Source organism: Corythoichthys intestinalis, chromosome 20 (assembly GCF_030265065.1).
Source record: "Corythoichthys intestinalis isolate RoL2023-P3 chromosome 20, ASM3026506v1, whole genome shotgun sequence".
NCBI lineage: Eukaryota > Metazoa > Chordata > Actinopteri > Syngnathiformes > Syngnathidae > Corythoichthys > Corythoichthys intestinalis.
Genome location: NC_080414.1, coordinates 8,492,069 through 8,506,893, shown reverse-complemented (window position 1 = coordinate 8,506,893; position 14,825 = coordinate 8,492,069). Strand labels below are relative to the sequence as shown.

At 39.5% G+C, this 14,825-nt stretch overlaps 1 protein-coding gene across 7 annotated transcripts in view; it reads left to right on the top strand.

Moving 5' to 3' along the window:
• Nucleotides 1-14,825, top strand: part of neto1l (neuropilin (NRP) and tolloid (TLL)-like 1, like) — a 267,411-nt gene that overhangs the window by 54,829 nt on the left and 197,757 nt on the right. For all 7 annotated transcript variants that reach the window (XM_057824255.1, XM_057824259.1, XM_057824256.1 and 4 more), the window contains exon 2: nucleotides 2,652-2,772. The gene's annotated coding sequence lies outside the window, so the exon portion shown is untranslated. The remainder of the gene's footprint in view (nucleotides 1-2,651; nucleotides 2,773-14,825) is intronic.

Genomic DNA, 14,825 nt, shown 5'->3' with positions numbered 1-14,825 from the left:
CACTATGTTTACATGATTGAACAGCTGCCTGGTACAAAACACAAGAACCATTTGAAATTCAAGCCAAAGTGTCGCAAAAGCAAAACTAGAACTTGCAGTCATCGGTCCATTTTTACTGCTGATTCACAAAGATGCAAATAAAGAACCATTTGATAAAAAATTGACTTAATAATTTAATGATGTCTGTGTTTTACTATACTGACGGAACAGTAGTTATACACCAAAAAAAAGAAAAAAAACTAGGAGATCATGGATTTTTCTGATTGTTAAAAGCATTTGTATCAGTAGACTATATGTTTTGTAGGCCAGTTGCATATGCAACCTCTGCCACCAATGTTGCTCCTGCTGAGTAAGCACATGCTAATGCCAGATGAACGGTGTGTTGTTATCGATTTGAAGAGCTCCCCATGTATTTAATCTGTGGTCTGAGGTTTTAATGTGAAATCTAGTGAGATGTATGGAGCCCCTACAGGGACTTTGACAGAAAAAAAATGAATAAACAATCTGGTGCACACCAGATAGTATGTGGTACGCACTAGAAACAATCTGGTTTTGTGCGCACCAGATAGTATGTGTTGCACACTAAAAACAATGTGGTGCGCACCAAATTGTATGTGATGCGCAGGAGAAACTATCTGGTGTGCACCAGAAACAATCTGGTCTATCGTGCACCAGTAGTATGTGGCGCGCACTAAAAACAATGTGGTCTAGTGCGCTCCAGACACAATCTGGTCTATTGCGCAACAGGAGTAGATGGTGCGCACTAAGGAGAATATGTGGTGCGCACCAGATAGTATGTAGTGCGCACTAGAAACTGGTGCCCACCAGATAGTTGGGGCGCACTAGAAACTATCTGGTGTGTGCCAGAAACAATCTGGTCTATTGTGCACCAGGAGTATGTTGTGCTCACTAAAAACAATCTGGTCTAGTGCGCACCAAATATTATGTGGTGCACACTAAAAACAATCCTGTGCACACTAGATGGTATGTGGAGTGCACTAGAAACTATCTGGTGGGCACCAGATAGTTGGTGTGCACTAGAAATTATCTGGTGGGCACCAGATAGTTGGTGTGCACTAGAAACTATCTGGTGCGCGCCAGAAACAATGTGGTCTATTGTGCACCAGGAGTATGTGGTCCGCACGAAAAGCAATCTGGTTTAGAGCGCACAAAATAGTATGTGGTGCGCACTGAAAACAAACTGGTGCACACCAAATAGTATGTGGTGCGCACTAGAAACTAATGCGCACCAGATCATCAGAAATAATCTGGTCTATTGCACCAGGAGTATGTGGTGCACACTAAAAACAATCTGGTCTAGTGCGCACCAGACACAATCTGGTGTGCACCAGATGGTATGTGGTGCCGGTGCACACCAGATAGCATGTGGTGTGCACTATAAGCTATCTGATGCGCACCAGATTATCAGAAAGAATCCGGTCAATTGCTCCAGTAGTCTGTCGTGCACACTAAAACCAATCTGGTCTAGTGCGCACCAGATTGTGTCTGGTGCGCATGTAGGTATGTGGTGTACACTAAAACAATTTGGTGCGCTTTAGAAACTCTCTGGTGGGCACCAGATAGTTGGTGTGCACTAGAAACTATCTGGTGGGCACCAGATAGTTGGTGTGCACTAGAAACTATCTGGTGCGCGCCAGAAACAATGTGCTCTATTGTGCACCAGGAGTATGTGGTCCGCACGAAAAACAATCTGGTTTAGAGCGCACAAAATAGTATGTGGTGCGCACTGAAAACAAACTGGTGCACACCAAATAGTATGTGGTGCGCACTAGAAACTATCTGGTGGGCACCAGATTGTTGGTGCGCACTAGAAACTAATGTGCACCAGATCACCAGAAATAATCTGGTCTATTGCACCAGGAGTATGTGGTGCACACTAAAAACAATCTGGTCTAGTGCGCACCAGACAAAATCTGGTGTGCACCAGATGGTATGTGGTGCACACTAAAAACAATCTGGTGCACACCAGATAGCATGTGGTGCGCACTATAAGCTATCTGATGCGCACCAGATTATCAGAAAGAATCCGGTCTATTGCTCCAGTAGTCTGTCGTGCACACTAAAACTAATCTGGTCTAGTGCGCACCAGATTGTGTCTGGTGCGCATGTAGGTATGTGGTGTACACTAAAACAATTTGGTGCGCTTTAGAAACTATCTGGTGCGCGCCAGAAACAATGGTCTGTGCGCAACAGGATTATATGGTGCGCACTGAAAAGAATCTGGTCTAGAGCGCACCAGATAGTATGTGGTGTGCACTAGAAACAATCTGGTTTAGGGAGCACTAGATAGTATGTGGTGCACAGTAAAAAGAATTTGGTGCGCATCAGATAGTATGTGGAGCGCATTAGAAACTGTCTGGTGTGCACCAGATATAGTATGTTGTGCGCACTAGAAACTATCTGGTGCGCACCAGAAAGTTCACTTTTATAGGCCCAAAACTGTAGGTGTGCAACAGACACCAGCAGTTTTGGCGTATTTAATTGAGCTTTTACTTCAATCTTGAACTCAACTATAAAGATTTTACTGCAAAACTTGCACATCATCACCATTACATTGTCTCGGAATGCACTACAGACAATCCGGTGCGCACCAGATTGTCTAAATTTATTTTCTTTCGCTGTCCTTTTAGAGGTTCCGTATAATGAAGACCTTCGTGGGGATAAGTAGTTCAGAAGATGAATGAATGAATGAAGTTTTTGGACAAAATGTGGAAGGTACCTTTCTGCCTTACCTTGGACAAAGAAGTTAAGGTGAGTTTCCATCTGTTTTAGTCAAGCATGAAGGTTAGAAAATCAGTTCCACTCTGGTGACAACACCTTCCTTCTTCCATTAGTATGAGGTTATAGTCCCCATCAAGGGCGGATCCTTCTCAAATGGACCAGAAAAGGGAGTGATAGTCCCATTTGATTGAATAAATGCATGAAAGTCTGTCCACAGTATGTCACAGTATAAAGCAGAACAGTTCTAAATGTCTATCATTACAAACTTCATAATATTAACATTAAAACTGAGCATGATTATCTTACAGTGGGGAAAATAAGTATTTTGTCAACCACTAATTGTGCAAGTTCTCCCACTTGAAAATATTAGAGAGGCCTGTAATCGTCAACATGGGTAAACCTCAACCATGAGAGACAGAATGTGGAAAAAAAATCAGAAAATCACATTGTTTGATTTTTAAAGAATTTATTCGCAAATCATGGTGGAAAATAAGTATTTGGTCAATACCAAAAGTTCATCTCAATCCTTTGTTATGTACCCTTTGTTGGCAATAACGGAGGCCAAGCGTTTTCTGTAACTCTTCACAAGCTTTTCACACACTGTTTCTGGTATTTTGGCCCATTCCTCCATACAGATCTCCACTATAGCAATGATGTTTTGGGGCAACACGGACTTTCAACTCCCTCCACAGATTTTCTATAGGGTTGAGATCTGAACGCTGGCTAGGCCACTCCAGGACCTTGAAATGCTTCTTACGAAGCCACTCCTTTGCTGGCTGCGTGTTTGGGATCATTGTCATGCTGAAAGACCCAGCCACGTCTCATCTTCAATGCCCTTGCTGATGGAAGGAGATTTTCACTCAAAATCTCTCGATACATGGCCCCATTCATTCTTTCCTTTACACAGATCTGTCATCCTGGTCCCTTTGTAGAAAAACAGCCCCAAAGCATGATGTTTTCAACCCCATGCTTCACAGTGGGTATAGTGTTCTTCAGATGGAATTCAGTATTCTTTCCCCTCCGAACACGAGAACCTGTGTTTCTACCAAAAAGTTCTATTTTGGTTTCATATGACCATAACACACTCTCCCTGTCCTCTTCTGGATAATCCAAATGCTCTCTAGCGAAACATAGACGGGCCTGGACGTGTACTTTCTTCAGCAGGGGGACATGTTTGGCAGTGCAGAATTTGAGTCCCTGGCGGCGCATTGTGCTACTGATAGTAGCCTGTGTTACTGTGGTCCCAGCTCTCTGTAGGTCATTCACTAGGTCCCCTGTGTGGTTCTGGGATTTTTGCTCACTGTTCTTGTTATCATTTTGACGCCACGGGGTGAGATCTTGCATGGAGCCCCAGATCGAGGGAGATTATCAGTGGTCTTCCATTTTCTAATAATTGCTCCCACAGTTGATTTCTTTACACCAAGCGTTTTACCTATTGCAGATTGTCTTCCCAGCCTGATGCAGGTCTACAATTTTGTCTCTGGTGTCCATCGACAGCTCTTGGCCATAGTGGAGTTTGGAGTGTGACTGATTGATGTTGTGGACAGCTGTCTTTTATACCGATAATGAGTTAAAACAGGTGCCATTAGTACAGGTAACGAGTGGAGCCTCGTTAGACCTCGTTAGAAGAAGCTAGACCTCTTTGACAGCCAGAAATCTTGCTTGTTTGTAGTTGACCAAATACTTATTTTCCACTCTAATTTGGAAATAAATTATTTAAAAATCAAACAATGTGATTTTCTTTCTTTTTTTGCACATTCTGTCTCTCATAGTTGGGGGTTACCCATGTTGACAATTACAGGCATCTTTTCAAGTAGGAGAACTTGCACAATTGGTGGTTGACTAAATACTTATTTGCCCCACTGTAGGTTCATGTTCATTACAAATCGTCAAATGCTCTTCAACAAGTGACAAAGAGGACAAAATTCTAAAAAGGATACACTTACTGTAAATTCTTTCATTTTGGGAATTCAAGCATTCCCAAGGGAACAAAGCCCAACAGTCTGACTTGTTTTTTCAAGCACTCTCCAGGGAACACCTCGAGAGAGGGAAAAAGGCATTTATGGTTATCAACGCCTCATATTTTACTCAGGTTGCGTCCTTGTTTTTTTGTTTAATTTTTAAAAAAAATATTGCGTTTCTTAGCACAAGTCTCACACTTGAAGCTCAAAACGTTTACTCTCCGCTGTTATTTCTCCTTCACCCTGGAAGTGCAGGCCTTTCAACTTCCATCAAAAAGTTTTACTTCGTTATGCTATTTTTCATATCGCCACTTGACGCTTCATTGGTGTAGAGCTGTGTCTGTCATTTCATGCCGTGGTGGCTCTTGTCAGCTTGCATGAGTGACAGTGGAATCAGAGAGGATTAACCCGCCCTCGCCCTGCGTGAAGAGGAGATGAGCATCTTGTCAGAGTTTGCATCCATTAAAACACACACAAACACGCACGCACACACAACAACAAGAGACTTGCGCAGCATCTTCAATTACTCCAAGAGCACTGCGATGCAATGAAATTATGTAAATTTTATAGCAGAAGGCTAAACTTTATAGCGCTGATACCTGGGGATAATTTGTGCCGGATCCTGCCGGAACAAGATCTGGCACCTCTTGATTTTGGCTAGGGTTGGGAATCTCTGGCATGAAGCCGATTCAATATGTATCTAGTAAGGGTGTAACGGTACATGTATTTGTATTGAACCGTTTCGGTACGTGGTGCTCGGTTCGGAACGGAGGCATACTGAACGAGTTTCTGACGTAATGTAACCCTTACTTTTCGAGGCTGTGAGTCGCTCGGGTTACAGTTTCTTTGTGTAGATTATATTTACTCAGTCTTCTCTACTATAATGAGAGGACAGTATAACCCAGAAACGTCAACGGCGCGACAACGTGGCCGCTTCGAGAACACAGTGAAACGCGGGCGTTAAAGTCAATCAGCCAATGCACACCAGTCGCAGTGCGGCCGCGTGTTAGACGCAACTCAACACGACGCACGTGAAAAGAACGGCAGAGTTTATTATTTGACGCGAGACGCGACCCTCTTGCGTCAATACTACTACCGGTAGCTAGTATCGGGCAGACCGGAAGTCACTCGTGTAAAAATATGGTGGATCCGGTCGATTTTCAAACTAATATGCAATTGTAACCCACTTTTTGAGTCCATCAGATCTTTTGAGTGGTAGATCGGGGAACATTTGACTTGTCTTTGTTGATTTACTGCTGTCTTCTCTGCTATAATAATAACCAACCCGGCCCCGTGTTCAATACAAAACCCTCCTACCACAACAAAACAAGTAGGAACTAATATTCCCATACGAACTAAAGTTATACAACATAAAATATACAATATAATGAATACTACATCACATTTGTAAAATATAAACACATAAAATAAATAATAGCCCATTTAAATAAAATACATTGAAATTAGCTAAAACACCTGTAATTAAATAATAAGAATGATACACAGATCCTGCTTACACAATTAAATTTATGAATTTCTATGTGGCGCTTTAACTTGAGAAAATCCACCAATAAAGCTTTTGAAAACCGTTCATAAGAAAAAAAAATGATTCCTTGAGGCATTTCATTTGTAAAATACATGTTAAAATCTTTGTCATTGGGATTGCTTTTCTCTTCAGCACAGGACTTCTTTTTTCTTCTTTCTTTCAGAAAGAAAGCTGACCAATACGCGGGGTCTTTTTGAGCAGAATTCTAGCTTTGTATAGGCTAATGTTCCTATTGTTGAAAGGTGTGTAATAAACAACTAGCACATTTATATTTTGCATTTTGTTTTCTTACTGTACCGAAAATGAACCGAACCGTGACCATGACTCAAAACCTAGGTAAGTAGCGAACCGAGATTTTTGTGTACTGTTACACCACTAATATATATGGCGGAAAACACTCAGGTGACTTGAAGTTCCGCTGTGGGACCCCCAATTTAGCAAACTTTCAAAATTGTCCGATATGCATGTGTGATACATCACTGGAAAGCTTAAAATCTCAATTTTCTGGGGGAAGAAAGCATTTGAACAGGAGGGCATTTTTAGAAAAAATGTTTTCTAAACAGCAAAACCCTATCTGGAGGTGAGAGCACGCGAGAACAGAATTACAGACGCTATGACTTTAACGAAATATTATCGCGTACTTACTTTGTTTCGATCCAAAAACTTCATGTAGCATGTATCACTGAATGTCAAGACACAGCTGTGAATGGTCACAGCTGGATTATTTTGGGGTTTTATGGGTGAAACATGGTAATATAACAAGGGTCGCGATGCAGAAATCGCAGACATCAAGGAGTGGTCGACATTTTCATATATTTACCCTTTTAAATGTTTTTCAATTTTTATTTGTTTGGATCGATTACTTATCTAAAATATTGGGGAAAATGCAACAGTAATGAAAAAAATACAATTAAGCGATAGTTATGAGGTAGATATCCGTGACTTTTCTACAGACGCCATTTTTTTCATTGTGACATAATTTAAAAGTTTAAAATATGCGAGTGAATAATTTTTAAAGTTTTTTTTTTAATTTTTTTTTTTAACGAAATTTGAGACATCAATTAATGATTCTAAGCTAAAAAGGACAGACATTTTGAATAATAAAATATAATTAATTACCTTCGTTTTATGGCTGGGTTGAAACAAAAGCGGTTGCGCGATGTCTGTATACGGGGGTTTTCAGGGTAAAACAGACAAATTAAAAATAGTTTGGGGGCTTCATGCACCATGAATCTGCTATGGCAGCATATAGACATATTGTTCTATCAAACACAACAGTTGTTTTAGCTTAAACTACAGCCATTTCTTTTGAAGAGGAATGCAAGAGCAGAAACTGATTTTTCAGTTTTTCTGTGTTTTCCGCCATATATATCTCATTTATATCATAATCATAGCATTTGCAGTTCTTAAAAACATTTTTTGGGGGGGGGCATGTCTTTTGTATCTCTAATGCTGTGAAATAAGAAAAAATACATTGAACAACCCCCCCCCAAATAATTCTATTAATGCAAATAAGCTCCGCCCATACTTCGCATATTTTTTTATTTTCGGGGTGGGGTCTCATTAACCACAAAAAACAAGGGATCACTGTGTCGCTAATATAGATACATAGAGCATATGTTGCCTTCATGATGAGCCATATATAAACATTCTGCTGCTCCATATGTGTTTTTTTTTTTTTTTTTTTCCCCTCAATATGGCTCTTTCAATATTTTCGGTTGCCGACTCCTGATGTAAGCGGTGCATAGATTGTTCTATAAGGTATAACACTTAATAAGGCAGTGTCACTAGTACAAGTGCCATGCTAAATAGTCATACTAATCAGAGGACATACTGTACTTGTTAGGGCCCGAGCACTAAGCGTGCGAAGGCCCTATTGTTTTGCAAAGGATTATTTTTATTTATTTATTTATTTTTTTTTATTTTTCAGGGCAAATGAAAACGGCCAATTTGGAGGCCTGAACATGCACGAAAAGTCACCAAAATTTGCACATACGTCCGGAAAATTGTAAATTTCGATAATTTTGCAACGTTGCAAAAAAATATAACAAAATGGCTCAGTGGCGCCCCCTTGAAATTTTAAAATTGGCCTATAACATTAGGGTCTGTCAGCGTAGAGCAATGAAATTTGGGGGGTCTATACCTTGTCCAAAACCGCTCCAAAAAAGCATTTACACGCATATTCCAAACCCAACAGGAAATCGGTTATTTTGGATCAAATATGAAATTTTTATCGATTTACAGGGTGCACATTTGAGACCTTTTCGCCGAGGGAGTTAGTTGGATCATCTTCAAAATTGGTGAGACTGTTCAGGAGACATATGAGATCTTAAGTTTCTAAAATGGTGTGTTTTCATTCACGGGTCTGACCTGGGCGTGGTGCCAAAGTCGGCCATTTTTTCGGCAAAACACCGAATTCAGTAAATGGCTAATAATTCCTTGACACAACTTTCAATCTTTTTCATATCTGCCATGTATATGCGGTATCCCACCCTTAACACGAGTGCATTGAAATATTACCCATTAGGTCTAGCGCCCCCTAGTGAGAACAGGAAATGCCTTTTTTTACGAGACAGGTTCCTCCTCCAAGGGAAAAAAATCTGTTGACCTCAAACCTGCATCAGGGGAGCCTTAAGACCTGTGTTCAGATGCCTGATGAAAAATATTGAGGTTTCGTTGAGGCGGAGGGGTCCAAACAGGAAAGTGAAAATGAACTTCAACAATTTGTCACGCAAAAAACTTTGAACAGTCATAACTCGGCAGATATACAACATATCTGCGCCAAACTTCCCGTGTTTGTTGAGAGTCATACCCTGAAGGTTCTTGTAGGGGTCATTTGCATCAACTCTACAGTGCCAACTAGTGGCGACAGAAAGAAGTTTTAAAAAAGGCCTTTCCTATTGGGTTTTTTCAACATAGAGCAAGGAAATTTGGGGAGTAGATACCTTATGCAAAACTGCTCCAAAAAGTCTCTTGCACCCATATTCCAAATCCAACAGGAAATCGGGTATTTTGGATCGAATGTGAAATTTTCATGGGTTCACAGTAGGAGTTTACATTTGGAGGCTTGAATATGCACAAAAACTCGTAAAAATTTGCACATACATGTGGCTTTAGATAACGTTCGATAATCTTGCAATGTTACGAAAAAATGTAGCAAAATGCCTCAGTGGCGCCCCCTTGAATTTTTCAAAAAGGCGTTTCCTATTAGGTTTTTTTAACAGAGAGTGATGAAATTTGGGGAGTCGATACCTTGTGCAAAACTGCTCCAAAAAGTCTCTTGCACCCGTATTCCAAATCCAACAGGAAATCGGGTATTTTTGATCGAATGTGAAATTTTTATCGGTTCACAGTAGGAGTTTACATTTGGAGGCTTGAACATGCATAAAAACTCACCAAAATTTGCACATACATGCGGCTTTGGATAACGTTCGATAATCTTGCAACGTTACGAAAAAATTTAACAAAATGGCTCAGTGGCGCCCCCTTGAAATTTTCAAAAAGGTCTCTCCATTTAGGTTTTTCTAACATAGAGTGATGAAATTTGGAGAGTCAAAACTTTGTGCAAAACTGCTCCAAAAAGTCTCTTGCACACACATTCCAAATCCTACAGGAAATCGGGTATTTTGGATTGAATGTGAACTTTTTATCGATTTACAGTGTGCACATTTTACACCTTGGCACCTAGGGAATTAGTTTGATCATTCTCAAAATTGGTGAGACTGTTCATGAGGCATATGAAATCTTAAGTTATAAAAATGGTGTGTTTTCATTCATGGGCCTGACCTGGGCGGGGCGCCAAATTCTTCCATTTTTTCGCCAAAACACCGAATTCGGAAAATGACTGATAACTCCCTCATACAACGTTCAATCTATTTTAAATCTGGCATGTGTGTGAGGTATACCAGCCTGAGCAGGACTGGATTGAAAATTTACCATTTGTGCCTGGCGCCTCCTAGTGGGAACAGGAAATGCCCTTTTTTACGGGACACACTCCTCCTCTAAAGGGAAAAAATCAATCTACCTCAAACCTGCATAAGGGAAACCTTAAGACCTGTCTTCAGGTGCCTGATGAAAAATATTGAAGTTTCGTTGAAGCGGAGGGGTCCAAACAGGAAAGTGAAAATGACTGTCAACAATTTTTCTCTCCAAAAACTTTAAACAGTCATAACTCGGCAGATATACAAGATATCTGCGCCAAACTTCCCGTGCTTGTTGAGTCATACCCTGAAGGGCCTTGTAGGGGTCATTTGCATCAACCCTACAGCGCCAACTAGTGGCGATAGAAAGTCACTCGTTTTTCCAAAACATGTCCAGTTCTTTTCATGTTGGTCATTGTAGTTTCAAGACCTATTAAAATACTTTTTTACGGCCCATGTCCACATGTCTCTGTCTGTTGCCGTGACGACCCTTTGTTCGCCATTTAAAGGAAATATTTTTTTTCAGAGACTCAGGGAGCTTATAGAGCCACAATAGTTGGCACACTTGGTCGAATTGGCCCAGTTAGAAGATTAATTTTGGTTTTGAATAAGGGCTTGGCTGCACAGCTCAGTAGTGGCTCCTTTTTTGTAGTACTCTCTCCAATAGGGGTTTTTATCTCTTGGGTGTGGGAATGTAAATAGGCGACTTTCGAGCATGTTAGGTTCTAATGAGATGATTAGAGAGGAGGATCTGCCACCACCCTGACCTGCACACAGTCCGAGTTGCGTGACGTCCGAGTTGCGCTAGATTGCGAGGGCCCGTTCAGTCCTGCTTGCAGGCCTAGTTTGAATATGTTACTGTGGTCAAATTGTTTTCATCTTGAATAAGGGTGTATAGTTCTTGTTTAGGCCTGTTTAATGAGCTTGTTATGTACTTATATGCTTGTTATTTACTTTTTATTTGTACATTTTAAAGCAAGTACTTTTGTACTTGAATAAATGTTTCTTCAATACTTGTACTTTTACCTAAGCATTTTTTTGCACCTGTATATGTACTTTTACTTAAGTAAAAAAAAAAAAAGTGAGTACTTCATCCAACACTGATTAGCTAAACCATTAGTTTTAAAGCTATGGGTTTCTGTATGTTACAGGTCGGCATGCTATAAGAGCAGATTTATGATCCAAGGCTAAGGTCAGACTTGCGCTGACACTTTAATTTGCAATGGTGCTTGGCCTTTCCCAACCCTTTTACAGTTAAAAAAAAAAAAAATCAAAACATTTCCATGAAGACATTAGACCTTCGTGGGCATAATTCCCATTTCATCAGATGGATTAAAAGTTTGGTTTGCCTCTAGTGTTCAGTTCTGCTCAGTCTTATGAATACTAAAAAAAAGAAAAACATGTGGCCTTGTTTGATGGTAACATCACCAGAAAGCAGCTCGTTTCATCCTTTTGTACAGTACATGGAGAATATGACAAATACCGTCAAGGGTGCTGAGGCGTAATGGGGTTCAGCCCAGTAGCTGCAATAATATTCAAAGTAAAGATTTCCCACAGCATGATAGCTGTGGAATCCTGAGAATAGGTGTAAATCCCTTTTTTTGGTGGGAGTATTTAAGATTAAGAGCTTTACCGCTGAGGGCGTTGCGGGGCTAGTTTTCACATATCTCAAGTCACCTGACACAGTTTCAGTAATAAAACATTTAATCAGGAGAAGGACATGTTGTTCATTCTGATCACATTTGACAGAATGAAAGGAGCAATGACATTGATCTCCACCTTCTAAAAGGAGAAGTGTGCAGTAATGAATGTTATTTAGCAGTAAGTGGAAAGGGAACCTTTTTTCTTCAAAAATTCTTTGAAATGAGTGCAAAAATATTGGCATGGAAAAGCAAAATCTGCAACACAATGAATGGAGTACATTGCGAAGACTGCCAGCATGATCGAATGAGACCTGCTACAACCTTGTTTACTGCTTCTACTGTTTTTTTATGTTTATGCTCCTAAAATACTTTATACGTAACTTTGGCAACAAATTTCACATATTTAGCATATTATGGATCAAACCTCCAGGTCATAGACTTCATAATTGTATTGACGGGTCACACCCATTAGCCTCTGTGCAACGCCGTCAAGTAGGGGGCTGTCCTACAGTCCACTTCAGGTATTCGCAGTCGGTCACAGTTAGTCAACACATTCAGCGATCCAACGCCGGATTTAGGTTGAAAGAGTACAAAAGCTGTACCGCATACAAACAGGAAGGATTGTCTCAGGAGTGATTTGTTCGAGTATTCAAGGTAATTATCATATTTTTCGTACCATGCATGCATTTTGAAACGTTGTGAAAAAAATCAATGGGAGAAATTAACCACTACGGACTAGCATCGTAATTCGACATATTTACGTAAAATAAGTGCTTACTGCACGTTTATTTTTTTCGCTTTTAACCAAGAATCGAGACTGTTTTACGTCCATATCTATAAAGAATTCAGAGATTTAAGCATTTATTCACAAGAATTTTCACCGGAAAAGCTCTGTTTACATATGGCGGCCGCCACATTGACTGACAGACTAGCATCGTACTTCGACATATTTTTGTAAAATAAATGCTAACTGCACGTTTTTTTTGCTTTTAACCCAGAATCGAGACTGTTTTTCGTCCATATCTATAAAGAATTAAGGGATTTAAGCATTTATTCACATGAATTTTCACCAGAAAAGCTCTGTTTACATATAGGGGCTGCCACATTGACTGACAGAGTAGCATCGTACTGCGACGTATTTACGTAAAATAAATGCCAACTGCACGTTTTTTTTTTTTTTTTTTTAACACATTGACAGACATACTGGCATCATACGTCGACATATTTATGTAAAATAAATGCTAAATGCACATTTTTTTGCTTTTAACCCAGAATAGAGACTCTTTTACGTCCAAATCTATAAAGAATTTGGGGATTTAAGCATTTATTCACGAGAATTTTACTAGAAATGCTGTTTGACTTTTGGTAGCCGCCACATTGACTGACAGGCTAGCATCGTACTTCGACATATTTTATGTAAAATAAATGCTAACAGCACGCTTTTGTTTTGTTTTTTTTGTTTTTGCTTTTAACCCAGAATTGAGATTGTTTTACGTCCATATCTATAAAGATTTTCGCGATTCAACCATTTATTCACGAGAATTTTCACCAGAAAATCTCTGTTTACATATGGCGGCCACCACATCGACTGACAGAGTAGCATTTTACTTTGACATATTTACGTATAATAAATGTTAACTGCACGTTTTTTTGCTTTTAACCCAGAATCGAGACTCTTTTACGTCCAAATCTATAAAGAATTCGGGGATTTAAGCATTTATTCACGAGAATTTTACTAGAAATGCTCTGTTTGACTTTTGGTAGCCGCCACATTGACTGACAGGCTAGCATCGTACTTTGACATATTTTATGTAAAATAAATGCTAACAGCACGTTTTTGTTTTGTTTTTGTTTTTTTTGGTTTTGCTTTTAACCCAGAATCGAGATTGTTTTACGTCCAAATCTATAAAGATTTTGGCGATTCAACCATTTATTCACGAGAATTTTCACCAGAAAAGCTCTGTTTACATATGGCGGCCGCCACATCGACTGACAGAGTAGCATCGTACTTTGACATATTTATGTGTAATAAATGTTAACTGCACGTTTTTTTGCTTTAAACCCAGAATCGAGACTCTTTTACGTCCAAATATATAAAGAATTTGGGGATTTAAGCATTTATTCACGAGAATTTTACTAGAAATGCTCTGTTTGACTTTTGGTAGCCGCCACATTGACTGACAGGCTAGCATCGTACTTCGACATATTTTATATAAAATAAATGCTAACAGCACGTTTTTGTTTTGTTTTTGTTTTTTTTGGTTTTGCTTTTAACCCAGAATCGAGATTGTTTTACGTCCAAATATATAAAGAATTTGGGGATTTAAGCATTTATTCACGAGAATTTTACTAGAAATGCTCTGTTTGACTTTTGGTAGCCGCCACATTGACTGACAGGCTAGCATCGTACTTCGACATATTTTATGTAAAATAAATGCTAACAGCACGTTTTTGTTTTGTTTTTGCTTTGAACCCAGAATCGAGACTGTTTTACGTCCATATCTATAAAGATTTTGGCGATTTAACCATTTATTCACGAGAATTTTCACCAGAAAATCTCTGTTTACATATGGCGGCCGCCACATCGACTGACAGAGTAGCATTGTACTTTGACATATTTACGTATAATAAATGTTAACTGCACGTTTTTTTGCTTTTAACCCAGAATCAAAACTCTTTTACGTCCAAATCTATAAAGAATTAGGGGATTTAAGCATTTATTCACAAGAGTTTTACCAGAAAAGCTGTGTTTGCATTTGGTAGCCGCCACATTTACTGACAGACTAGCATCGTACTTCGACATATTTATGTAAAATAAATGCTAACTGCCCGTTTTTTTGTTTTGTTTTGCTTTTAATCAAGAATCGAGACTGTTTTATGTCCATGTCTATAAAGAATTCGGGGATTTAAGCATTTATTCACGGGAATTTTCACCAGAAAAGCTCTGTTTACATATGGCGGCCGCCACATTGACTGACAGAGTTGCATCGTACTTCGACATATTTACGTACAA